The 26,896-nt window shown below is 38.8% G+C and overlaps 1 protein-coding gene across 2 annotated transcripts in view; it reads left to right on the top strand.

Moving 5' to 3' along the window:
* Positions 1-26,896, top strand: part of rev3l (REV3 like, DNA directed polymerase zeta catalytic subunit) — a 107,118-nt gene that overhangs the window by 4,856 nt on the left and 75,366 nt on the right. The window lies entirely within an intron of this gene.

The following is a 26,896-nucleotide window of genomic DNA, read 5'->3' as shown; positions in this document are numbered from 1 at the left end:
AATAAACAATCCTTGATCGTAGGTCTTCAGACAGCTCTTTTGACTGAGCCATGATGCACATCAGACAATGCTTCTCATCATGACAATTCTTACCAGGTGTGTGTTTTATAGTGGGCAGGGCAGTCTTAAAACACTGATCAGTGATTTGGCACACACCTGACTTAAATTGTTTGGTAAAAAATGGTTTCAATTGCTCTTTCAGTCTCCTTAGGCTGAGGGTTCACTTTTCCCCACTTCTGTCATTGTTTGCATGCTATCCTAATTAAAATATGAAAACCGAAAAGTGTTTGGGTGGTTTTAGTTGAAGCAGACACTGTTTTTACATCTGTGTGATTTTGACAAAGATCAGATCACATTTGATGGTGATTTTATGCAGAAATATGAGACATTACAAAAGGTTCAAATACTTTTTCATTCCACTGTAAAAGGAATTAGGGCATCGTTTCTTGAAAATACTTAAGTTTATTTCTTTATTGTAAGTAGAAGTAGTGTGCAACTGCTCCAACTACATGGAACAGTGATCCATATTGTAGATGAAATCTGGCCATATCAACTCTGGCAAGTTTTGTTGCCTTTCATAGCCTATTTTATCTCATCATATCGTTTGTGAAGGACTGTTTTTGACATTGCTGCTTATTGCTTAAACCCCCCATAGTGCGTGACACTCTGATCCGGCCAGAATTACATTGTGGCACGTTTAAAATGAGTTCCAGTCCCACATGAGATGATTAAAGGCTTTCACTGATTAAACATAATGACAAATTGCACTAGTGTAAACAATTGACTGTTTTTTCTGTGTTTTCAATCAAACGTATGTTCTATGAAGTTGTTTTCATGTTGAAATAACACTGTGGTGTGCTGCATGATGTCATGGGTTATATATATATATATTTTTTTTTTCTTTAAATACGATTGGAGTCACTAAACGTGTTAACATTATTATACTGTTTGTCAGTTTTCCTTTTCTAAGGGGCCTGAAGCTATTTCCAAAACATAAGCGCTTGAATTTTATGTTAACTTTTATGTCATCTGTACTCTCTTTGTGGTGCATCTGCTCTGTACCACGTGGCTTTGGCTCCAATCCCAGACCTCGTACTCCCTGTCCTTCCATGACCTAAGCCATGAACACTCCCACCAGTCAGTCAGCTCTGTGTAATTCAATGCCTGCTTCCGTTTTTTCCTTTTTTTTGAGGTGTTTTTTTTTTTTTTTTTTTTTTTTAAACTAGCATTTAGTGTGTGTGGCCAGTCTGAACATGCTGACTTTATAGATGCTGGTCTGACATGAATGACAAATGAAAATAGTAATGGATCAGATGCATAGATAATCTCTCTCAACCTATGATAGCAGGAGGTAACCTGTTTTCGTTGTTAAAATGTGCAAAACAAGACAGTGAGAGGAAGTGAATGGCCAGCAGAGAAAGGAATGAAGTGGAGGGGCCCCCTTCACCCCAGGTTTAGTTCTCCCCCGGGGAACCACTAATGCCATCTAAAGGAATTCCTCTTGGATTCATTAATAGGATAAGTGGAAGTTTTAAAAGGACTCCTCTGCTCATTAGGAAGGCCATTAGAATTTTTAAACCTCAAATTTCAGTTTGCAGTCATCTTCTTCACACTGATATGTGTGCTCAAGGTAAGATTAAGAGGTAGGTAGCAAGTAGCTACCTATAGCATTTACTAAAGATAAACAATAATATCGGTAACTGATAATTATTGGCCGATAAGGGCAATTATGACGTCACACAGATAATCCAGATATGAAAAAATTCAACCGATAATGTAATCCGATAATTATATACTTGATTTAGCTTCCAAATGTGCACGATCGATGCAATTTTGTCCAATTCTGCGCAGGCGCATCAGTGCTTACTTCGTTGCAGTCATGAAGTTGTCGTCTATCTTGCCTACAATGCATTTACGTATCTTTCGTTCTTCACTCAGGGCTCACATATGTATTCGCTCGATTCCAGAGACAATTCACGAATGTCCAGATGTGTGTTGGTACTATGTGTAGCTTAACAATGTGAGTGTGAATGCTATGCTAACGCTAGGAGTTACATTTAGCATCTGATGATCACACAGCACAGACGTTTAACATGTAGCGCAGCCTAGCTTTAGACGCATCCTAAACTCCGGTGAGGGGAGTAAGGGAGAGTTGCAGTATATATCACATGAGTGACACGACCCAAACACTGCTACTATGCAAGCTGATGTATTCCACGTACAATGTGAAAATGTCACACATTGTGAACATATGACATAAACGATGTTGCATATTCGTCTCATTGTCGTCTCATCAGACGGAAACTGACATTTGACCCGTTGTATTCTAATCTCCCGAGCCACGTTTTTAGCTATGTCATCGTCATGAAAAAATGGTTCGTCGACAAAATATTTTCGTTATCGTCATTGTTGACAAAAACAGCAATGCTTTCTAATCATTTTAATCCTAGTATGATAAATATATATGCAATGTAAATATATGCTCAATTCAAAGTTCCAATTGGTCATTGTCAACGTAAAATGTATTTTAACATCATATACGTCGTACCTGAGTAGAACTCATAGACCCAGTCAAAAAAGCGCAATCTATAGTATGAAAAATACAGTAATTATGAATGTATATTAACATGCCGAAATTAATAGAAAACTTAATGTCCAGGCTGTGCAATGTTGTGCTCTCAGATGGTGCCTGGGCCATTTTTTTTAACAGGGTGCCATTTGGACGTAACAGAGTGAACATTTTGTGCTTAAGTTAGCCCTCAGCCTAGCTTTACTAGCACAATAGCTAACATGACTTTGGATGGATACTTGATGAGTAATCTATAATTTTACAAATAAACCTTTTGAAACGATTCAATTCAATTTTTGTTTTGCTGTACAACTTTAATACAGGGGACACATTATGAATAACCACACTGAATGTATTTTATAAAACTGCAAAATCTGATAAAAAATTTTTTTTTATTAAATAAAAAATAGAATTGCTTAGCACAGTTGAATTTCCCACCACTGGTGTAATGTTTATCGCAGGAGAGGGATGTCATTAATAAATGGGGAATTTTCTTTAAGGGACACTAACACAATTTGACAGTTAACAGTGACACTGGGGATTAACAGAAAACCTTTATTTATTAGTTTTTTTTTTTTTTTACTTTAAAACAGCACATAATTAAAGCTAGTTTATCCAGGAAAATAAAATCATAAATAATCTTTAAAAATTTTCTCCCTATATTAGTTTTTATATCGACTCAGTTTTAACGAAACATACTGTGGACATAGCAAAATTCCATAACAACCTTTTACCAGGAGTAAATTAAATAAAAAAATTAAAAAATAATGCTGCAAAGATTAATCGATTACCTCATGTTATTCAATTCACAAAAAGAAAAATCAGATTTTGCTGCTTTGAGGATTCGATTAATTAGAGTGGCGTTGTAATTGTTTGTTTTAAAAATGTTTTCATTTAGTTTTATTGATTTGGGTGGATACACTCCCCTCCAGTGGCAAGAGTGAATATGACATAAAATAGCTGGCTCCAGCTGCTCCCTGTTAAGACCATCATTGAGTTGTAAGTTTTTGTTTGACCTAATATTGTTGTGTATGCATTCGTAATTTAGTTTAGAAGTATATTTGGCTTTTTTTTTTTTTTTTTTTTTGTGGGAATATAAATTCAAACGATTTGTTAAGAGCATTGTAAAAAAAAAAAAGTTAGCATTTTATAGCATTAAATCTATCAGACTTTTGCTATGCAAGTTAGCCAATTGTTCTTTTGTTGTAATTCGACCCTCATTCGTTCATTTTTTTTATATTGTTTGAAGCTAAGTTCAGGTGTTTTAGTTTATTTGAAAATTCATTTATTGATTTTGTGAAATCAATATGCAGTTCCGCATGGTTTGAAAAAAACACTTGGAAATTTTATCTTGTATTTGTAACTAATACTCATTAATTAATGACTGATTTTTAAAGTGCAGTCTAAGCAAGCCTTTGTTTTACATCTCCTAAAATGTATTCTGCAACACATTAAATGTTCCTAATCCGATTACCCGAGTATTTGAATTAAATAATTGATAGATTAATCGATTTCTTAATTAATCGATAGATTCACCCCTAAAAAATATAATTAGGAGCCTTCAACCTTAAATTTTTTATAGACGACAATTGATAATGCACAAAATAATAAGTTCAATGAGTATTTGTCCAACTTTAGTGAAAATTTTATTTATACTGAGGACACAACTGGCACCATATAAAAAAATGACCTGCCTCTGATTGTCCAAATATGGTTGAAATATGGCCCTGTGTGGTTTAATGAGAGATGGACAGATTGGGTCATTTTTTTAGGGCCATCATCTTATTTCTGTGGCCTTCTTGCACCATTGTCAACACACACATAGATAGCACAGGCACCATCTTTTGTCCGCCAAGCCCATGACAGAGTGTGACTACTTATCCTGTGCTCCTTCACAAGAGTTCTGTGGCGTTTCAAGACAGATTAAGTCCTTGAATATAAGAGAATGAAGGACTCTAATGGACTGAGGAAAGCTTGAATCACTGCTGGAATAGGCTGAATACTTGGATGAAGCCTTGCTGTGTGATTTTGTGATGAGTAATGATGTGTTTGTGTTGTATATTCCCGTTAACTTAGACAAAAAAAACAAACACTTCCTCTCAAAGGGTTTGTGAATTTGTTATTATTTCTTAAAAATATAACTAGATTGGTCCCATTGACAGCTTTTATCCCAAAAGCGTAGTTTTGTCTTCCACCGCATCCTCATTATCTCGGAGTATGGTCATTACTTTTCCTTTAAAAATAAAAACTGCACGGCCAAACTTATGTCTGCAAATACCACATTTGGTCTGAGACTGCAGTGCAGACCTAAGGGTCTTTTTGATCAATTTTTAATTCCATTGCAGCATGCAGTCAGTGTGAGGTAGGCTTATTACAAACTAGGAGGGGAGGGGATTCTCTCTTCCAAAAATAGCATGGCTGTTCTGTGTTTCTGTGTATTCATTTATACATTAAATTCAGCTTGTATATGCACTGCATTGCTTGACAGGTCATATGCACTTGCCATTGGGAAGATGTATTGGAGACATTTGCCAGATTATAATCATTAGAATTAAAACCTTTTGAGTACATTCTCACAAAAAAATAACTAGTCTGCAATTTAGTGCCTTCCTGTTTTATGACTGTCCGTATATGCACTGGGTTTGGTGTACTGTAACTTCTTATGATTCTGACCTGACAATGCACCGACGGCATCATGTTTTTCACTCTCTGTCTGGTGTGTGTGTTTCTATTTGTCTTCATTCCGTCATGGGTACATTGATCTGTGGACTCTAAATATGAAGTTCCCATAAGGGAAGCCATTTTAAATTGATATACCAACTACGACTGAACAACAGGGTTGGGTCCGTTTTCTTGCATAGTACACTGTACACATGGTCCTTTAAAATTTCCTTAAAGGGATCCACGGATAGAAAGGCTTGTCGTTCTTAAACGTTATTATGAGTAATAATTTGATCTTGAAACTAGAGCTTTCCCGACTAGTCGACGTCATCGATGACGTAAATGCGTCAACGAGCACAACATCCCGTCGACTGTTATTGAGGGGTTAAAAAATATATGCGTGTAGAGTTGAGAATGTCGGACGCTCGGTATGCAAGCAGGGAAAGCGACACAAAGACAAAAATGCGCACCAGAGTGGCCAAAACATTGACTAATTTCAACTAAAAAAATGAGGGTACACTGTTGTGTCCTGTCTCTTCAATTCCAAGTTTGCATATCAGGCTGCACGTGGGCTGTGAATGAACACCTAAAGCACCGTCACTCAGTTGTAATTTTGGAAGACGTCAGGAGGCAACAAGCTGGCAGATCGTAAGTCCATCTAACTAGCTAACTAACTAACTAACTAACTAACTACATGTTTTATTGAAGTTGTTAAGCCTGTCACGAAATGCAGTGAGTCCATTTATTGCACGGTAAATAAAAATGAGGGCGGTAATTTTCACGGCTGCGTTTTATGGCCGCGTGCGTGCATACATTTCTGCGTGCGTGTTGATGGCATATGAGACTCCAGTTCCTTTCACAGATATTTATTGGTCATCAACATCATCATCATTGGTAGAATTAAAGCTCAGACAAACAAAATAAGGAAACACATCTATATTAAAGACTGTAAACGTTAGGATTGCTACATTGAGGCTAATGGGGAAAAAAAGACAACCTACTTTAGCCTGCTATAAAACATTGGCAGTCTTCTCCAAAATGCAAACTTGCGGTTAAAAGATTAAACTTCTAACATGAAAAATTGCTGGTTAACAACATTTGCAAAAGAAAAAATCTCTTATTGACACCACATCCAATGACAAAAAGTTCTTTTTTCGTGAAGTGTAAAGCTTACATTTAGCGGTTTAGTGAACGTGCGTCCGGTGCACATTTCAAAATAAAAGCAAGTTATGTTCGTCATATAAATAATGATTTCTGGAGTTAATCCCACATACTTCAGAATTCAGATTCTACATTAAGAACAGCTTTCATATGACACCCTTTATATATATATATATATATATAAAAAAAATCTGATTGGTATTGAGTATTATAATTATTATAATACTATTATATATATATTAGTATTAACATTAATGCTAGATGTTTTTTTAAAGAATTGTTTTGAATCATGTTGGAAAGGCGAAGTCAGTGTTTTGAATCTAGAGCAGGCCTGGGCTATATGACAAAAATTGTCATCACGATAAAAATTTTGAAGTCAGATTTTTCCCCTGAGTGAAAGTTGCCAAAACGAGATGCTGCTTTAACCAACATTTAATGTCAGAACAAAGATGCATGGTGACAAACTACGACGCAGCGTTTCACAAATATGAGGAACATTGCACAAAATTAAAAGTTAACAGAATGCAGAACATTGCACATGAGGTAATCATAATGCACAACATTGCACAAAATCTGAGGTAGACATGCGATCCCCCAAAATTAAATAACAATAGACACTCATTTCAAATTTCACTCAGCAACACGTTAAAGCCTTTTGTGCATGAAGTCTTAAGGTGTCTAAAAACATCAACAAAATAGGCAAAAGGAAATGTTCAGTTCAAAAAATGTTGCAAATAAATAAACATGATAGCCATTGCTTTAAAGGTTACAGGCCAGAAAAACAAGTCTGTTCACAGTATCAGGGTTTAATGTAATGTTATGCCATGTTCTGTCCTGTACTGAATACCCTCTTAGAGCTAGCGTTCACGTCGCATCAGCGCCCCCCCTTTCTCCGGTGTTCGGATGGTGTACTTACAGTTTAAATCGACATTTATCGAATGTTATTATTATTTATGTGGACAAAAATTATATGACGATAATTATCGTTTTATTGCCCAGGGTTAAATCCAAGTGATCATATGTCACTGATAGCTGATGTCATTTCAAAATGTTGAATTGGGAAATAATTGTGCCCTGAAGGCTTTTCTGCGTCTCGCTCCAGACAATGGTGCAAAGTAAACACACCTTGCCGATGTGGCTAACAGATAGTTAACCAAATTACACAGCTCCTGAAGCCAACTTGGTAGGTAAAGACCTCAAAGAATGTAAGAAAGTATGTTGCCAAAACCTTTATATTCTGCAAGTAGTCATCAGAACCTATTAACTCATTCACTCCCAGCCATTTTCACCAGAGCAAGGGCCTTCGCTCCCGGCCGTTTTTCTAGATTTTGACTGATTTTGCAAGGCCCACAGAAAATTCTGTTCTATTGCTATATAAACATGGAACCCACCAAAAGAAATATTAGAGTCTCTTCTTTCAGCAGAAAAAAAAGTAAGTTCATATCTTTTTCCATTCTTTAGAAATCATCATTAGAAAATAGCTTAATTTGAGCAATTTTCCAATTTCTGATGAAAAAACGGAGAAAATGAGCTTTTTGTAAACGCATACATTTCAAACATAACTTTGACTTTAACAAAGCTATTTTTTGCATTAGTTACATCCCAAACATCTGAATAATGTTTTCCTTTTACTAAATACCATGAACAACCAAACAAATAGAACCTTTGATAGCAAAGTAACAACTTATTCACACATGACTACTGAGAGATGACGGTTTGACGCCGAGATGACGCCGTTGTCGCCACGTCAGCCGTGGAAACTTTTCCCTCATCGTTGTCTGTCTCACAAAGATGGATTATTTTTGCGTTTATGCGGGGTCTGCTCGGCGAGCCGCTGCACTGGGGGTCCCACTCGTTTTGCTTGGTCGTCCAGCGCCTGGCCTCCCTGGCGTCCTCTCGGTTGTTTTGTTCGGTCGGGGCGCCGCCTGGCATCATGCCGCCAGCGCTCCGACCATACTGCCCGGCCATTCATTGCTGTTGAATCTGGTTGCCTGGTCTTACAAAATGCGCTACTGCCCTCCAGTGGCCAGTTTTATTGCTTTTAAAATGGGTTTGGAGCTTTTTTCTTTGTTTCTCAGATAGAGCGGAAGCTATATATGCTTCTTATTTAAAAAAAAAAACAAAAAAAAACGCAAAAGACGTATAAATACGTTTTTGGAACAATGAAGCATTTAAAAATAGAACGTATTTATACGTTTCTAAGAGCAAATGAGTGGTTCTAACTTTTATCACAATGCCATTTTAGTAATCACCGAAAGACGTGCTCTGTGCACCTTCTTCTGTCAAGACTTTATTTACAAGGAAGGTCTAGTGGTGACATGTGAGTGGTTGTAGGTTAAAACTGGGCTCAATACGCCTGCCACCAGGATAGAACTGTGGTCAGTCAATATGATTAGGCAGCCTTGGGGTGTTGTCAAGAGTTATGAATCCTGACCAGGGGTCGCGTTAACCGAATATTTTCCGTCGTTGACTGGTTTTTCAAAACGGTGACGGAAAAAACTGAAGTTCATCTGTCATTTTGACAGGTTGCAATTCACACCCCAGACCACAGGGTGGCGAGTGAGCATATTAATTTGCTATTGTCTCTCTTAATGCATGACGTCGTCGGCCTTACTCGGAAAAATGTCAAGGCAACTGAGTGTCCGAACTAAGTCGTCTGTCCGAGGCAGAAGTCCAAAACCTCATGACAATAGCCTCTGAAGGAATCCCACTTGAGATATTTGATTATGCACAAGCGGGCACGCAATTCAAGTCCATGCGCACCAGGAGGAAGACTGCGTTCAGGCCACAGCAGGTGAACTGTTAATTTCATTGTTCCATATGTAGCCTACCTACTGGGGCCACAGACAGCTGTTTTTGTCACTGCGGAGAAAAAAATTACATATTCATATGCTTGATGGCACGGTGTGGATTCTGTTAAGCTTGTTCGGACAGAATTTTGTAGCGTCACCGGGGTCTGGCGGCGGCACCGTGATTGACACATCAACGCGAGGTTCTTATTGGTGCACCCGGTGTGCGTCATCTGGACTAGATTGCCGCCTGTGTATATATTTGCCTCTTTTTCTTTGGGGGCGGAGTTATTGTTTTGTTGGTGTTGCTGGTGGTAAGCAGAGTAAAAAGAGGGAGAAAAATACCACGACTTCCGTGTCTTAATTTTTCGCCGCCAAGTAAGCATTACAATATTAACTAGGCCTGCAAGCAGGACTGAACGGGCCCTCGCAATCTAGCGCAACTCGGACGTCACGCAACTCGGACTGTGTGCAGGTCAGGGTGGTGGCAGATCCTCCTCTCTAATCATCTCATTAGAACCTAACATGCTCGAAAGTCGCCTATTTACATTCCCACACCCAAGAGATAAAAACCCCTATTGGAGAGAGTACTACAAAAAAGGAGCCACTACTGAGCTGTGCAGCCAAGCCCTTATTCAAAACCAAAATTAATCTTCTAACTGGGCCAATTCGACCAAGTGTGCCAACTATTGTGGCTCTATAAGCTCCCTGAGTCTCTGAAAAAAAATATTTCCTTTAAATGGCGAACAAAGGGTCGTCACGGCAACAGACAGAGACACGTGGACATGGGCCGTAAAAAAGTATTTTAATAGGTCTTGAAACTACAATGACCAACATGAAAAGAACTGGACATGTTTTGGAAAAACGAGTGACTTTCTATCGCCACTAGTTGGCGCTGTAGGGTTGATGCAAATGACCCCTACAAGGCCCTTCAGGGTATGACTCTCAACAAGCACGGGAAGTTTGGCGCAGATATCTTGTATATCTGCCGAGTTATGACTGTTTAAAGTTTTTGGAGAGAAAAATTGTTGACAGTCATTTTCACTTTCCTGTTTGGACCCCTCCGCTTCAACGAAACTTCAATATTTTTCATCAGGCACCTGAAGACAGGTCTTAAGGTTTCCCTTATGCAGGTTTGAGGTAGATTGATTTTTTCCCTTTAGAGGAGGAGTGTGTCCCGTAAAAAAGGGCATTTCCTGTTCCCACTAGGAGGCGCCAGGCACAAATGGTAAATTTTCAATCCAGTCCTGCTCAGGCTGGTATACCTCACACACATGCCAGATTTAAAATAGATTGAACGTTGTATGAGGGAGTTATCAGTCATTTTCCGAATTCGGTGTTTTGGCGAAAAAATGGAAGAATTTGGCGCCCCGCCCAGGTCAGGCCCATGAATGAAAACACACCATTTTTATAACTTAAGATTTCATATGCCTCATGAACAGTCTCACCAATTTTGAGAATGATCAAACTAATTCCCTAGGTGCCAAGGTGTAAAATGTGCACACTGTAAATCGATAAAAAGTTCACATTCAATCCAAAATACCCGATTTCCTGTAGGATTTGGAATGTGTGTGCAAGAGACTTTTTGGAGCAGTTTTGCACAAAGTTTTGACTCTCCAAATTTCATCACTCTATGTTAGAAAAACCTAAATGGAGAGACCTTTTTGAAAATTTCAAGGGGGCGCCACTGAGCCATTTTGTTAAATTTTTTCGTAACGTTGCAAGATTATCGAACGTTATCCAAAGCCGCATGTATGTGCAAATTTTGGTGAGTTTTTATGCATGTTCAAGCCTCCAAATGTAAACTCCTACTGTGAACCGATAAAAATTTCACATTCGATCAAAAATACCCGATTTCCTGTTGGATTTGGAATACGGGTGCAAGAGACTTTTTGGAGCAGTTTTGCACAAGGTATCGACTCCCCAAATTTCATCACTCTCTGTTAAAAAAACCTAATAGGAAACGCCTTTTTGAAAAATTCAAGGGGGCGCCACTGAGGCATTTTGCTACATTTTTTTCGTAACATTGCAAGATTATCGAACGTTATCTAAAGCCGCATGTATGTGCAAATTTTTACGAGTTTTTGTGAATATTCAAGCCTCCAAATGTAAACTCCTACTGTGAACCCATGAAAATTTCACATTCGATCCAAAATACCCGATTTCCTGTTGGATTTGGAATATGGGTGCAAGAGACTTTTTGGAGCAGTTTTGCATAAGGTATCTACTCCCCAAATTTCCTTGCTCTATGTTGAAAAAACCCAATAGGAAAGGCCTTTTTTAAAACTTCTTTCTGTCGCCACTAGTTGGCACTGTAGAGTTGATGCAAATGACCCCTACAAGAACCTTCAGGGTATGACTCTCAACAAACACGGGAAGTTTGGCGCAGATATGTTGTATATCTGCCGAGTTATGACTGTTCAAAGTTTTTTGCGTGACAAATTGTTGAAGTTCATTTTCACTTTCCTGTTTGGACCCCTCCGCCTCAACGAAACCTCAATATTTTTCATCAGGCATCTGAACACAGGTCTTAAGGCTCCCCTGATGCAGGTTTGAGGTCAACAGATTTTTTTCCCTTGGAGGAGGAACCTGTCTCGTAAAAAAAGGCATTTCCTGTTCTCACTAGGGGGCGCTAGACCTAATGGGTAATATTTCAATGCACTCGTGTTAAGGGTGGGATACCGCATATACATGGCAGATATGAAAAAGATTGAAAGTTGTGTCAAGGAATTATTAGCCATTTACTGAATTCGGTGTTTTGCCGAAAAAATGGCCGACTTTGGCACCACGCCCAGGTCAGACCCGTGAATGAAAACACACCATTTTAGAAACTTAAGATCTCATATGTCTCCTGAACAGTCTCACCAATTTTGAAGATGATCCAACTAACTCCCTCGGCGAAAAGGTCTCAAATGTGCACCCTGTAAATCGATAAAAATTTCATATTTGATCCAAAATAACCGATTTCCTGTTGGGTTTGGAATATGCGTGTAAATGCTTTTTTGGAGCGGTTTTGGACAAGGTATAGACCCCCCAAATTTCATTGCTCTACGCTGACAGACCCTAATGTTATAGGCCAATTTTAAAATTTCAAGGGGGCGCCACTGAGCCATTTTGTTATATTTTTTTGCAACGTTGCAAAATTATCGAAATTTACAATTTTCCGGACGTATGTGCAAATTTTGGTGACTTTTCGTGCATGTTCAGGCCTCCAAATTGGCCGTTTTCATTTGCCCTGAAAAAAAAAAATTAAAAAAAAAAAAAAAACTAGGCCTGCAAGCAGGACTGAACGGGCCCTCGCAATCTAGCGCAACTCGGACGTCACGCAACTCGGACTGTGTGCAGGTCAGGGTGGTGGCAGATGCTCCTCTCTAATCATCTCATTAGAACATAACATGCTCGAAAGTCGCCTATTTACATTCCCACACCCAAGAGATAAAAACCCCTATTGGAGAGAGTACTACAAAAAAGGAGCCACTACTGAGCTGTGCAGCCAAGCCCTTATTCAAAACCAAAATTAATCTTCTAACTGGGCCAATTCGACGAAGTGTGCCAAATATTGTGGCTATATAAGCTGCCTGAGTCTTTGAAAAAAAATATTTCCTTTAAATGGCGGATAAAGGGTCGTCACGGCAACAGACAGAGACACGTGGACATGGGCCGTAAATAAGTATTACAATAGGTCTTCAAATTACAATGACCAACATGAAAAGAACTGGACATGTATTGGAAAAACGAGTGACTTTCTATTGCCACTAGTTGGCGCTGTAGGGTTGATGCAAATGATCTCTACAAGGCCCTTCAGGGTATGACTCTCAACAAGCACGGGAAGTTTGGCGCAGATATGTTGTATATCTGCCGAGTTATGACTGTTCAAAGTTTTTGGAGAGAAAAATTGTTGACAGTCATTTTCACTTTCCTGTTTGGACCCCTCCGCTTCAACGAAACTTCAATATTTTTCATCAGGCACCTGAAGACAGGTCTTAAGCCTTCCCTTATGCAGGTTTGAGGTCAACAGATTTTTTTTCCTTGGAGGAGGAACCTGTCTCGTAAAAAAAGGCATTTCCTGTTCTCACTAGGGGGCGCTAGGCCTAATGGGTAATATTTCAATGCACTCGTGTTAAGGGTGGGATGTCGCACATACATGCCAGATATGAAAAAGATGGAACGTTGTGTGAAGGAACTATTAGTCATTTACTGAATTTGTCATTTTGCCGAAAAAATGGCCGACTTTGGCACCCCGCCCAGGTCAGGCCCGTGAATGAAAACACACCATTTTGATAACTTAAGATTTCATATGCCTCATGAACAGTCTCGCCAATTTTGAGAATGATCAAACTAATTCCCTAGGTGCCAAGGTGTAAAATGTGCACACTGTAAATCGATAAAAATTTCACATTCAATCCAAAATACCCGATTTCCTGTTGGGTTTGGAATATGCATGCAAGAGACTTTTTGGAGCAGTTTTGTACAAGGTATCGACTCTCCGAATTTCATCCCTTTACGTTGAAAAAACCTAAATGGAGAGGCCTTTTTGAAAATTTCAAGGGGGCGCCACTGAGCCATTTTGTTACATGTTTTCGTAACGTTGCAAGATTATTGAACGTTATGCAAAGCCACATGTATGTCCAAATTTTTGTGAGTTTTCGTGCATGTTCAAGCCTCCAAATGTAAACTCCTACTGTGAACCGATAAAAATTTCACATTCGATCCAAAATACCGGATTTCCTGTTGGATTTGGAATACGGGTGCAAGAGACTTTTTGGAGCAGTTTTGCACAAGGTATCGACTCCCCAAATTTCATCACTCTATGTTAAAAAAACCTAATAGGAAACGCCTTTTTGAAAAATTCAAGGGGGCGCCACTGAGGCATTTTGTTACATTTTTTCGTAACATTGCAAGATTATCGAACGTTATCCAAAGCCGCATGTATGTGCAAATTTTTACGAGTTTTTGTGCATATTCAAGCCTCCAAATGTAAACTCCTACTGTGAACCCATGAAAATTTCACATTCGATCCAAAATACCCGATTTCCTGTTGGATTTGGAATACGGGTGCAAGAGACTTTTTGGAGCAGTTTTGCATAAGGTATCTACTCCCCAAATTTCCTTGCTCTATGTTGAAAAAACCCAATAGGAAAGGCCTTTTTTAAAACTTCTTTCTGTCGCCACTAGTTGGCACTGTAGAGTTGATGCAAATGACCCCTACAAGAACCTTCAGGGTATGACTCTCAACAAACACGGAAAGTTTGGCGCAGATATGTTGTATATCTGCCGAGTTATGACTGTTCAAAGTTTTTTGCGTGACAAATTGTTGACGTTCATTTTCACTTTCCTGTTTGGACCCCTCCGCCTCAACGAAACCTCAATATTTTTCATCAGGCACCTGAACACAGGTCTTAAGGCTCCCCTGATGCAGGTTTGAGGTCAACAGATTTTTTTCCCTTGGAGGAGGAACCTGTCTCGTAAAAAAAGGCATTTCCTGTTCTCACTAGGGGGCGCTAGACCTAATGGGTAATATTTCAATGCACTCGTGTTAAGGGTGGGATACCACACATACATGCCAAATATGAAAAAGATTGAACGTTGTGTCAAGGAACTATTAGTCATTTACTGAATTTGTCATTTTGCCGAAAAAATGGTCGACTTTGGCACCACGCCCAGGTCAGACCCGTGAATGAAAACACACCATTTTCAAAACTTAAGATTTCATATGTCTCCTGAACAGTCTCACCAATTTTGAAGATGATCCAACTAACTCCCTCGGCGAAAAGGTCTCAAATGTGCACCCTGTGAATCGATAAAAATTTCATATTTGATCCAAAATAACCGATTTCCTGTTGGGTTTGGAATATGCGTGTAAATGCTTTTTTGGAGCGGTTTTGGACAAGGTATAGACCCCCCAAATTTCATTGCTCTACGCTGACATACCCTAATGTTATAGGCCAATTTTAAAATTTCAAGGGGGCGCCACTGAGCCATTTTGTTATATTTTTTTGCAACGTTGCAAAATTATCGAAATTTACAATTTTCCGGACGTATGTGCAAATTTTGGTGACTTTTCGTGCATGTTCAGGCCTCCAAATTGGCCGTTTTCATTTGCCCTGAAAAAAAAAAAAATAAATAAAAAAAATAAAAATAATCCTTTGCAAAACAATAGGGCCTTCGCACGTCTAGTGCTCGGGCCCTAATAATAATCCTTTGCAAAACAATAGGGCCTTCGCACGCTTAGTGCTCGGGCCCTAATTAAAAATGAATGAAAATTAAATACTATTGAATATGTCATTATTATCATTTTAAAAATTTAAGTGACAGGTAAAAATAGATTATGACCGGATTTTTATGACCCTGTCAGTCAAAATGACAGACAACGAAAAAGTCTAGCGCAACCTCTGATCCTGACAGAGTCACAAATAAGGGAAAAAAAAGACAAGTCATTATATTAATAGGACATCGCATGTTGAAAATAAGGTTACAAAAATCTACCACTTTACAAGTCTTATTCAAAATGCAAACAAAAGGCAAGGAACATCAATGTAGGGCTGCAGCTGTCAATTATTTAGGTATTCAATTAATCTATCATTTACTTAGTTCGAATAATCGAGTAATCGGATTATGAAAATTTAATGCGTTTCAGAATAAATTTTAGGACATGTAAAACAAAGAAATGTTTATACTTGTAATAGAATTTATTTTGGCTTGCTAAGATGATACTTTCAAAAGAGCATTAAATGTGACTACAAAATAAAATTCCTGTTTTTTCAAACTATGCAGAATGACTATGATTTCACGAGAGCAATAAATGCATTTACAAATAAAATACCTGAGCCTTGCCTCAAACAATATATATATTTAAAAAATGGGTATCTAAGTACAACAAAAGAACAAATGGCTTGCATGGCAAAAGTCTGTGCAAAGTTTTTTTTTTTTTTAATTTTTTTTTTTTTTTTTTACAATGCTCTTAACAAATTTTTCAAACATATTCCAGCAAAAACTGCTAAATATACTTCTAAACTAAATAACGAATGCATTAACAAACATATTAGCCCAAACAAAAACATATCTTATGTTGGTCTTAACATAGACAGCTGGATTCAGCCAGGTTAGCGAGTTATGGCATATTCACTGTTGCAACTAGAAACAGAGTATCCACCCAAATCAATAAAACTATATGCAACACTTTCAACACAAACCATTACAACGTCCCTCTCATTAAACAAATCCTCAAAGCAGCAAAATTTGATTCGAAGCTTTTTTTCAAATCGAATTACTTGAGTTAATCGATGTAGCACTACATCAGTGAGACTAATGAGATAATTTGAACAACATTTTGTAACTTATCCTAATTTATGCTAGCTCTTGCAATGCATACACACAAGCTTGATGGCTAAATGCACACAGATAGTGGTACTCAATTAAAAAAAAATCTCCTACAGTGCAGCTCAGATACATTATGGCTGGTCAGCTAGCTGTTTCGCAGTGTGTGATTGCACAAAGCCCAGATAGTAAGTTATGAACGCAGAAGTTGCGGTTGTGCCGAAAAGCTACTGTTGGAGCTTAGTGCATACACTGCAATTTATAACGTCTTAATACAAATATTTTTCTTAAATATAGTCCAAAAATTTCTCCATCTTGTTTTCAGTATTAAAGACTAGTTAACAGAATAATGTGTAAGATTATTCCACTTACTTTAAGTAATATTACTCTTTGTTCTTATTAAGCCCATACAGCTGAATTTTTTTTTCCACCTACAGCAAATCAAGAAAAAACTGCTTACAAATAATGTTTTGTACAATATCTGTTCTTGGATTTAGAACATTTCTGACATTTCATCTTTTTTAAGATTAGATGTTAGGGATGTCCTGATTGCATATTTCTGCACCTGAGTCACCTGATTTTGAGAATCTGCCGATACCGGGGAAAAAAAAAAGCGATCCCAGAACTGTGATCTGGACCTTCTAACTGTGAATTATTTTTAATCAAGAATAACACAGAAAAATGCTTGTCTTTATTATATGCATTCATTGAGTGACTCCACTCAAATCCACTCACGCTGCTGAGAACAGCCTCTCACTTGCACAATGAGTTGCCACAGCACACTTGTGCTAGTTTAACAATGACTGACACATTTGTGCCTTTGATCATTGAGCTACAAAGCTTCTCTGGCAAGATTAAAGCTACAAACCTGTCAATCATCGTTACCTTTAAGTACCAAACGGAAGCTGGACTACACAGTTTGGCTGCACTTTTCAGCAGGAGGTAGGTTGAGAAGCTGTGGCACTGTACGAGCATAAAGCAGAAAAACATAAATGTCATTTTTTAAATCAAAAACCCAGATTTTCAGAATAACAGCGCGATCAGCCCGATTTCCGATCACGTGATGTCATTGGGACATCCCTATTAGATGTACTAATTTATTGCTTAAAACAAGTCTGCTCAACATATTTTCAGATAGCTATTTTTCTGATTTCTAGAAATCTGAGTAAAATTTAATTGAAGCACTGGTAGATAATTTAGCTTATTTCTAGTAGATTTACACTAAGAACAAGGCAACTTAACAGATTTTAGGGAGGTGTGTTTTTGCTGTGTAATTGTCAGACAGGCGGTCAGAAACCAAAGGTTTTGCTGACATCAGCTAATCCCTTGCAGGATATTTCAGACAAGCTTAATTCTGATTATCAACAAAAGGACACAACACCTACAGTGAAACATGGTAGTGGCAGCAATGCATTTCAGGGCTGTTTTTCTTCTAGACAAGGTGGAGGGAGTTATTAACGGTTCAAAATAGCAGTATTGTTAGGAAAACCTTGGCAGAACATCTGAAATTTGTGTGGCGTTGTCTGGCATTTTGAAAGCTGAATTTATTAGAAGCTAACAAAAGATGTCGTCCATTTGCCCGTGGGCAGTGCTTGGCCTATATGGCTTAGTCTGATGCTTCATTTATGCCCAGTCCTCTGGATGAACAACGTTTTTGTCAATTTCCCTGCTTCTTTGTGTCTGCTCTGAGAAGTTCAGTTGAGGTAACAGAAACGATTTGTTCGAAGGGCACAGGGTTCTCCATGTAAACACTCTAATTTTCACTCTCACCGGCTGCTCATATCTTTTTACTGCTTGCACTTCCTCTCCCTCCAGCTAAATTCTTGTGCTCTTGTCTCTCATTTCCACTATAGTCACTGGTCTGTTACCGTCCATTCAGGGATATATCATTACTTTTCCCCTTTCTATTCTGGCCTATTTTGCTTTTCAGTCCTCTTATAGCCTCTCCATGGTATTGAAAGGTTCAGTTTTTTTGTCGGATAGACAATGTGTGCTTTTTGGAATTAGAAAAGGTATTTCATGGGGTCCTCTGGTGATTTCTCTTGGGAGATACAGTGCTTTAGCAGCACTGTGCTACAAACCCCGATTTTGACTGTTTTAACTACGGCAGCCGGTGACTATTATTTAGGTAATCGATTAATCTATCGATTAGTTGGTTTGAATAATCGAGTAATCGGTTTAGGAACATTTAATGAGTTGCAGAATAAATTTTAGAAGATGAAAAAAAGTGTTTATGCCCGCAATAACAATTGTTTTGGCTTGCTAAGATTGCACTTTCAAAAGAGCATTAAATGCAAATACAAATTAACATTTCCTGAGTTTCTTCAAACTATGCAGAATTACACTTTCATTTCAAAAGAGCAATATTGGTACATGCATTTAAAACTACCCCCCCCCCCCCCACACACACACACACACACACACAGATCTAACAAAAGAATGGGAACTTTGATGCTAAAGACAGGGGAACCATCAATGCTAAAGATCGAGCTAATGGGAAATAGATGAGTGTTGCGTAAAAGCATCATCCCCAATAAGATCAGGGATGAGGTGAGGTTCACCACTTGGTGAAAAACTGCATGAGCAAACATTGTTCTCTTTTCTACATACCATATTTCAATATTCAATGGTCAAATTGCCACATGACGGGAGATAATAGAATATGAATTGTTGGTTGGTTGAAGTAATTTGCTCCCTGCAACTCAATATTGTTCGACGAACAATTTTTTCATGACGGTGATGTCATGATGAGGAACGGAAAACAGTACAACAGAGTACAACATAACGAGACAAATGCCAGTTTTTGTCCTACGAGACGAAAACTGGACATAGTTTCTGTCATGTTCACAATGCATGACATTTTCATATCTACGTGGAGTACGTCAGCTTAGCAACGTAGCAGTGTTTGGGTCGTGTCACTCATGTGAGATGTCCTGTGCCTCTCACTCACTCTCCTCACCAGAGTTAACGATGTGTCTGAAGCTAGGCTGCGCTCCATCTTGCTTGTTTGGAAACACGGTACGATTTGTTTTCCTATCTTGGGAAGAGAGACTATGCAATGCTGCTTTAGCCTTTAAATGTCTGTGCTGAGAGATCATCAGACGCTAAATGTAAGGCCTAGCGAGCGTAGCATTCGCGTTCGCATTAGCTTCAGAATGTCGAGAGTCCTCTTAAAACACTGGCCAGTCTAAAGCAGAGCCACTTGGCTTTTCTGGTAGGTAAATCTAAGAGAGCCAATTGGTGAAATGGCATTAAGCGATTAGCCCACTTGAGCTGTTTTGTTTGATAAATGAGCCTAACCAAAACGAGCATTTGTAGGAGGAGATTCCGTCGACTTTCCGACGTTTGACATTTTCATCAGCAAAAGCTAGACGAAGACGAACACATTTTGAAATGACTAAAATATTACTTAGAACAAGTATTTGTGTCCAAAAAACTGACTAAAACAAAAAAGGGCTGCCAAAAACAAAACTGCTGCAATTCCTCTCGAATGAGGAAAAAAAACTGGAGAACAGCAGTGGAAGCATATATGCTTAAGCAGATACAATGTGTGTAGCCGATTTGGAAATATTTGAAAACACACCGAAATCCTTATCTTTGTTGACTTTTACGAGAGCAACTCAGCAGTGAAATGTGTATTCCGAAAAACCCTGCGCTTGTTGTTGTAAAATTTAATGTTCCTGTTGAGAATTTGAGCTGGCCACCTAGAAATTCCCCAACATCTGCATTTCTTTAGAAGAACAGCAAATTTGTATCCATCCTGTACACTCACACTTTCCTCTTTGTGATTTTCTCTATGATTGTAGTGTTTGAAGGTTTGTGCTTTCTGGGTCTTGCTTGAGTTTTCCATTTGTCACTTTGTCCTGTGTGGAATTTGACTCATACGGAATAAATAGTATAGCATCCGTAACAATTGGTGGCGAATTGAAAATACAATTTTCTTGGACCTCTTACACTTTTTGATTTTGAGAATAGTTAGAACATTTGTCACCCTAACTGACATTTACCAGGATGTGAAAATAGAATGGTCCTGGCTCGTAGATATTTTATAACTCCATGCTGGCACCATTGGAATTGTAGCAGCGGCTGAATGAATGGTGCCAGCATTGCTGACTCAGCCTGAGGGCAAACACATAATTTGTTGCCTCCTTGCTGTACAGTCAAATGTGTTTTGAACATTTAGAGGGGGAAAATGTCACACTGATTAAAAATCTTCTCACCAATGCAAAAATCCAATACTTGTAGTGTAATACATATTTTATCAGCCAGAAAGTCAATTGGCACAATGCTAATATGCATCATTTGCTAGCATAAGTAGTCCTACAAAGCTGAAGCTGCTTCTAATCCAATATGTATCGGATGCCTGCTGTTACAAGTGTGGCACTATAGTAAAAGGATTGGAAAGTAAATATGGTCTAAATAGGCTACATTTGAGGTAACGTATGCCAAATAATTGACCGGCTGTGTGGGCTTCCCTCATTTAAATCGATAGGTTGGACAGTAAGTTCCGGCTAACTAAACGTGACCTGGCAAAGCAAAATGTGTCAGTGTGACCCATTTTTTAAAATGAAGGTTTTAGTATTGTCAAAAAGAGAATTTTAGCTTTACAATGACCATGTGAACCATTTTGCTCCAATATTAATCTCCCTATCGTAATTTTCGGACTATAAGCCGTTTTTTTCTAGCAGATTTTTTTTTTTTTTTTAACTATGAATTTCTGTAAACAAACACATTTATAAATTAAAGTGTGATACTGGGCGCAAATGATGAATGATCAGTAATCATAATAGTTAATGGTTGATTTATTTTGTAAGACTCCCCCTTGTGATAATGCCTCCAAAATGATACTAGAATCCCTATTCAATGCTAGACCTTTTTACAAATCCCCACAAAGGGTGGTAGATCAGAAAACTGCATGCTCTAAATTTAAAACTCATTTCTTTTAAGTTCTGGTTCACTTCATCAATAAATCTGTGAATTCATGCTAATTACTATGAGGTTTGTTTGGGTTCCAAACTGGCCTTTTCAAATTGTTTTGTCCAGGGAAAACACTGACTTAAGTGAACCAATTACTTTTTTCTATAACTGAGGACTGAACATGTACAGACAAGTCTGGAAAAGAGTCAAATTGCTACTCAGCACTGCCTCCTACTGTATAACTCTCTGCCAGCTATCTAAGAACTGTGATCTGAGGAACCAATGGTTTCCTTTTCTTTGCACCTCCCCACGTCGAGCATATTGTTTTAATTTTGAGACTGGACTGGTGCTGTGTTAAACCACAGAGAACGTCATGTACCTCTGACTGTACAATGTACCAGGAATAGGATCAATAGTGCGGGGTCTGCAACAGAGCTCACCCCAGATGAGTTCTCAGCAATGTTTACGACGGAGTCATGTTGCGAATCCTCTCCTCTTTTGAACTAGCTAAAACCTCACTTCATTTGATTAACTGAGAAACTTTACTGTTGTTCCTCCTCTATAGCTACTGCTTTTAACTCTTAATATCGTATACTTGGTGAAAAGTGACTTTGTCACATTTTCTTTCTGCACAGTGTTTTATGACTCACCATATTATGTTTATTCTCGTCCACTGAGAATGGCCAATGGAAATATGAGCTTTGACGGTCTAATTGAAGATGAATAATGATAGCCTATTCCCAAAAGAAAGCCCAATTGAGCTATCTATGATTGTGCAAGACACATATTGATGTCTAAGCTATAATATTGTCAGGACTGTCATGCTCATAATGTATTAAAATTCAATAGAGGTCGACCGATAGGGGATTTTCAAATGCCGATACTGATATCTAAAAAAAAATTTCAGCCAATTGCCGATATATAAAGCAGATTTTGTAAACCGATAATTGAGGCTGATATATATATATTTTAAAAGCACATAGATTATGAGGAATTAAAAAATGCTTCAACAGCTTCAAATTTACAATGACCACAGACAAATTTGATCCAGTGCTACCAAACCAATGAATGCTGCACTTCTTTTTATGATACACACACAGCCAGAACAGTACGTTATTTTCAAATAATTACCGTATTTTTCGGACTATAAGTCGTTTTTTTTCATAGTTTGGCTGGGGGTGCGACTTACACTCAGGAGCGAGTTATGTGTTAAATTATTAACACATGATATCATTTCACATGTTATTTTGGTGTTTTGGAGTGATACTGATGGTTTGGTAAACTTGTTAGCATGTTCTTTATGCTATAGTTATCTGAATAACTTAATAGCTATGGCCACGTTCATGTTCTGCCTTAGGCAATGTGTGTTCAATTGTATTATTGACTTTTTTATATTGAAATGCATGCTTTTAGTTTGTGGCGCTTTCACGCCCACGTGGGGGCGCACTCGCACTTGTTTACGCGAAGAAGAGTGCTCACACGCCAGAAGAAGACAGACAGCTACGCCGCGTCTCTGGGCGAGAGAGAGAGCGAGAGAGACACGGCTGCGAACCTATGTTCATTGTTTATGCTTGTAAAATATCTCTACAGAGATACAGCCTGTGTGTGTCATCTTTCCTGTTGTTGTTGTGTGTTTTCCACCCGCGATCGGACACTTGGAGCCAGTTGTGTGGTTGTTTGAATGATGTGCTAATGCTAGCGAAAGCATACTAACCGCTTGTGTCATTGCTGTAATAGCACCTAATTATCATTTATTTACGTTGATGCAAACCTGTCTGGTGTCGAGGACAAAATTGATTCAGCAAATTATACGGACGTCCAGCGTCATCATTTGGGAGTTTACCTCGCTGTGTAGCCTGGACTGAGCCGTAGCGTCCTGGTGAGGACAGTATATTCGCGTTTCATTGTTCATGCATCTTGTAAAATCATACTGTACACTTATTCAGCATGTTGTTCTCTTTTGTATTTTTATATTAAATTGCCTTTCAAGATGACGTATCTGTTCTATGTGTTGGATTTTATCGAGTAAATTTCCCCCCAAAATGCGACTTATACTCCGGTGCGACTTATATATGTTTTTTTCCCTCTTCGTTGGGCATTTTATGGCTGGTGCGACTTATACTCAAGTGCGACTTATAGTCCGAAAAATACGGTAAACCCACCAGGACGTCCCATCGATATGTAAACAAGTGAGAGTTTCAGAGGACGCTTGCCATGATAAAGCTAACGCGAATGCTTCGCTAATGCTGCGAGTTACTACAGCTACAGGTAGTCCCCGGATTAAGAACAAGTTCCGTTCCTGCGCTGGCGATGTAAACCGGATTTCAGTGTAAGTCAGAATTAACCCCTTTAAATGCCTGGAATTAATAATAATAATATAAACTATCCAAAAACATGTATTATACGTCATTGTACTGTCCTCGCCAAGACGTTGGAGCTACAGTGGGGAGAACAAGTATTTGATACACTGCCGATTTTGCTGGTTTTCCCACTTGCAAAGCATGTAGAGGTCTGTAATTTGTATCATAAGTTCTCTTCAACTGTGAGGGACGGAATCTTACACAAAAAAACAGAAAATCACGTTGTATGATTTTTAAATAATAAATTTGCATTTAATTGCATGATATAAGTATTTGATACATCACAAAAATCGAACTGAATATTTGGTACAGAAACGTTTGTTTGCTATTACAGACGCCAAACGTTTCCTGTAGTCCTTGACAAGGTTTGCACACACTCCTCCATGCAGATCTTCTCCAGAGCCTTCAGGTTTTGGGGCTGCTGCCGGGCAACACTGACTTTCAGCTCCCTCCATAGATTTTCTATCGGGTTCAGATCTGGTGACTGGCTAGGCCACTCCAGGACCTTATAATGCTTCTTACGGAGCCACTCTTTAGTTACCTTGGCTGTGTGCTTTGTGTCGTTGTCATGCTGGAAGACCCAGCCACGACCCATCTTCAGGGCTCTCACTGAAGGAAGGAGGTTGTCAGCCAACATCTGGCGATAGATAGCCCCATCCATCCTCCCCTCAATACGGTGCAGTCGTCCTGTACCCTTGGCAGAGAAGCAGCCCCAAAAAATGATGTTTCCTCCTCCATGTTTCACGGTTGGGATGGTGTTCTTGGGGTTGTACTAAACCTTCTTTTTCCTCCAAACACGACAAGCCGAGTTTAGACCAAAAAGTTCAATTTTGGTCTCATCCGACCACATGACCTTCTCCCATTGCTCCTCTGGATCATCCAGATGGTCAGTGGCAAACTTCAGACGTGTCTAGACATGCACTGGCTTCAGCAGCGGGACCTTGCGTGCGCTGTAGAATTTTAATCTATGACGGCGTAATGTGTTTCTGATGGTTTTCTTCGAGACTGTGGTTCCAGCTCTCTTCAGGTCATTGACCCTGTCCTGCCGTGTAGTTCTGGGCTGATTCCTCACCTTCCTCATGATCAGTGATGCCCCACGAGGTGAGATCTTGCATGGAACCCCAGAACGAGGCAGATTGACCGTCAACTTGAACTTCTTCCATTTTCTAATAATCGCTCCAACAGTTGTTACTTTCTCACCAAGCTGCTTGCTTATTTTCCTGTAGCCCATACCAACCTTGTGTAGGTCTATTATTTTATCCCTGATGTCCTTACACAGCTCTTTGGTCTTGGCCATTGTGGAGAGGTTGGAGTTTGTTTGAGCATGTGAACAGGTGTCTTTTATACAGGTAACAAGTTCAAACAGGTGCAGTTACTTCCGGTAATGAGTGGAGAACAGTTATAATCATTTGTTTCGGATGTACTGTATATATGTTCTGTATAAAATTAATTTGGTGTTCAAAAAGTCTTTTTTTCAAACCTGAGCCTTGAAAAAGAGGGGGTCGTCTTATAATCAGGGCCGTGTTATATTCGGGCCAATACGGTATTTAGAATTACACTACTGTTCAAAAGTCACCCAGACAGTTTTGTGTTTTCCTTCAAAAGTCACACTTTTATTTTTCAAATCAGTATCAAAATGAATAGAAAATATAGTCAAGACATTGACAAGGTTAGAAATAAGAATTTTTACTTGAAATAATTTTCTCGTTCAAACTTCTTTTATCAAAGAATACTCCCTTATCAACAATTACAGCTTTGCAGACCAATGACATACTAGCTGTTAATTTGTTGAGGTAATCTGGAGAAACTTCACTCCACGCTTCCAGGAGCACTTCCCGCAAGTTGGATTGGCTTGATGGGCACTTCTTGCGTACAATACAATCAATCTGCTCCCATAATAGCTCAATGGGTTTGAGATCTGTTGGCTGTGTTGGCCACTCCATTACAGATAGAATACCAGCTGCCTGCTTCTTTCCTAAATAGTTCTTGCATAATTTGGAGGTGTGGTTTGGGTCATTGTCATGTTGTAGGATGAAATTGACTCCAATTGAGCGTTGTCCACAGGGTATGGCATGGCGTTGCAAAACGGAGTGATAGCCTTCCTTATTTAAAATCCTGCTGACCTTGTACAAATCTCCCACTTAACCAGCACCAAAGCAACCCCAGACATCACATTACCTTCACCATGGTTGACAGATGACATCAGGCACTCTTCCAGCATCTTTTCAGTCGTTCTGCATCTCACAATTTTCTTCTCTTTGAGCCAAAGTCCAAACACCTCAAACTTTGATTTGTTTTTTTGCCACGCTGCTCTGAAACCCAGCATCCCAGAGTCGTCTCTTCACTGTCGACATAGACACTGACGTTTTACGGGTACTATTTAATGAAGCTGCTAGATTAGGACCTGCGAGGCATTATTCATTATTTCTCAAACTAGAGACTCTTATGTACTTGTCTTCTTGCTCGGATGTGCAGCGTGGCCTCCCGCTTCGCTTTCTACTCTGGTTAGATCTTGTTTGTGCTGCTCTCTGAAGGGAGTGGTACACAGCATTATAGGAAATATTCTATTTCTCATATGGACTAACCTTAATTTCTAAGATTGTCAAGTTTCACGTGAAAGTTTTCCTTTTCTGGCCATTTTGAGAGTTTAATCAAACCCACAAACGTGATGCTCCAGATACCCAACTAGCTCAAAAGAAGATCAGTTTTATTGCTTTTATAACCACCTAAACTGTTTTGAACTTTGCCAACATAATTGCACAAGGTTTTCTAATCATCTATTATCCTTCTAAGGCAAGTACAATGTACCATTAGAACGCTGGAGTGATGTTTGCTGTAAATGGGCATCTTTACAAAACTACGTAGATATTGCATTAAAACCGGACGTTTCCAGCTAGAATAGTCATTTGCCACATTAATAATGTATAGAGTGTTTTTCTGATTAGTTTAATGTTATTTCCATTGAAAAAAAATGTGGTTTTCTTTCAAAAAGGAGGAAATATCTAAGTGACCCCAGACCCCAAACTTTTGAACGGTGGTGTACTTAGAATTACTGTAAATACCTGACGGTAGAAAAACCAGGAGCATATGTGAAATAATGCTAAGGTTTAAAGTACAAATGG

The sequence above is a fragment of the Corythoichthys intestinalis genome, chromosome 19 (assembly GCF_030265065.1).
Source record: "Corythoichthys intestinalis isolate RoL2023-P3 chromosome 19, ASM3026506v1, whole genome shotgun sequence".
NCBI lineage: Eukaryota > Metazoa > Chordata > Actinopteri > Syngnathiformes > Syngnathidae > Corythoichthys > Corythoichthys intestinalis.
This window is presented reverse-complemented; position numbering and strand designations above follow the sequence as displayed.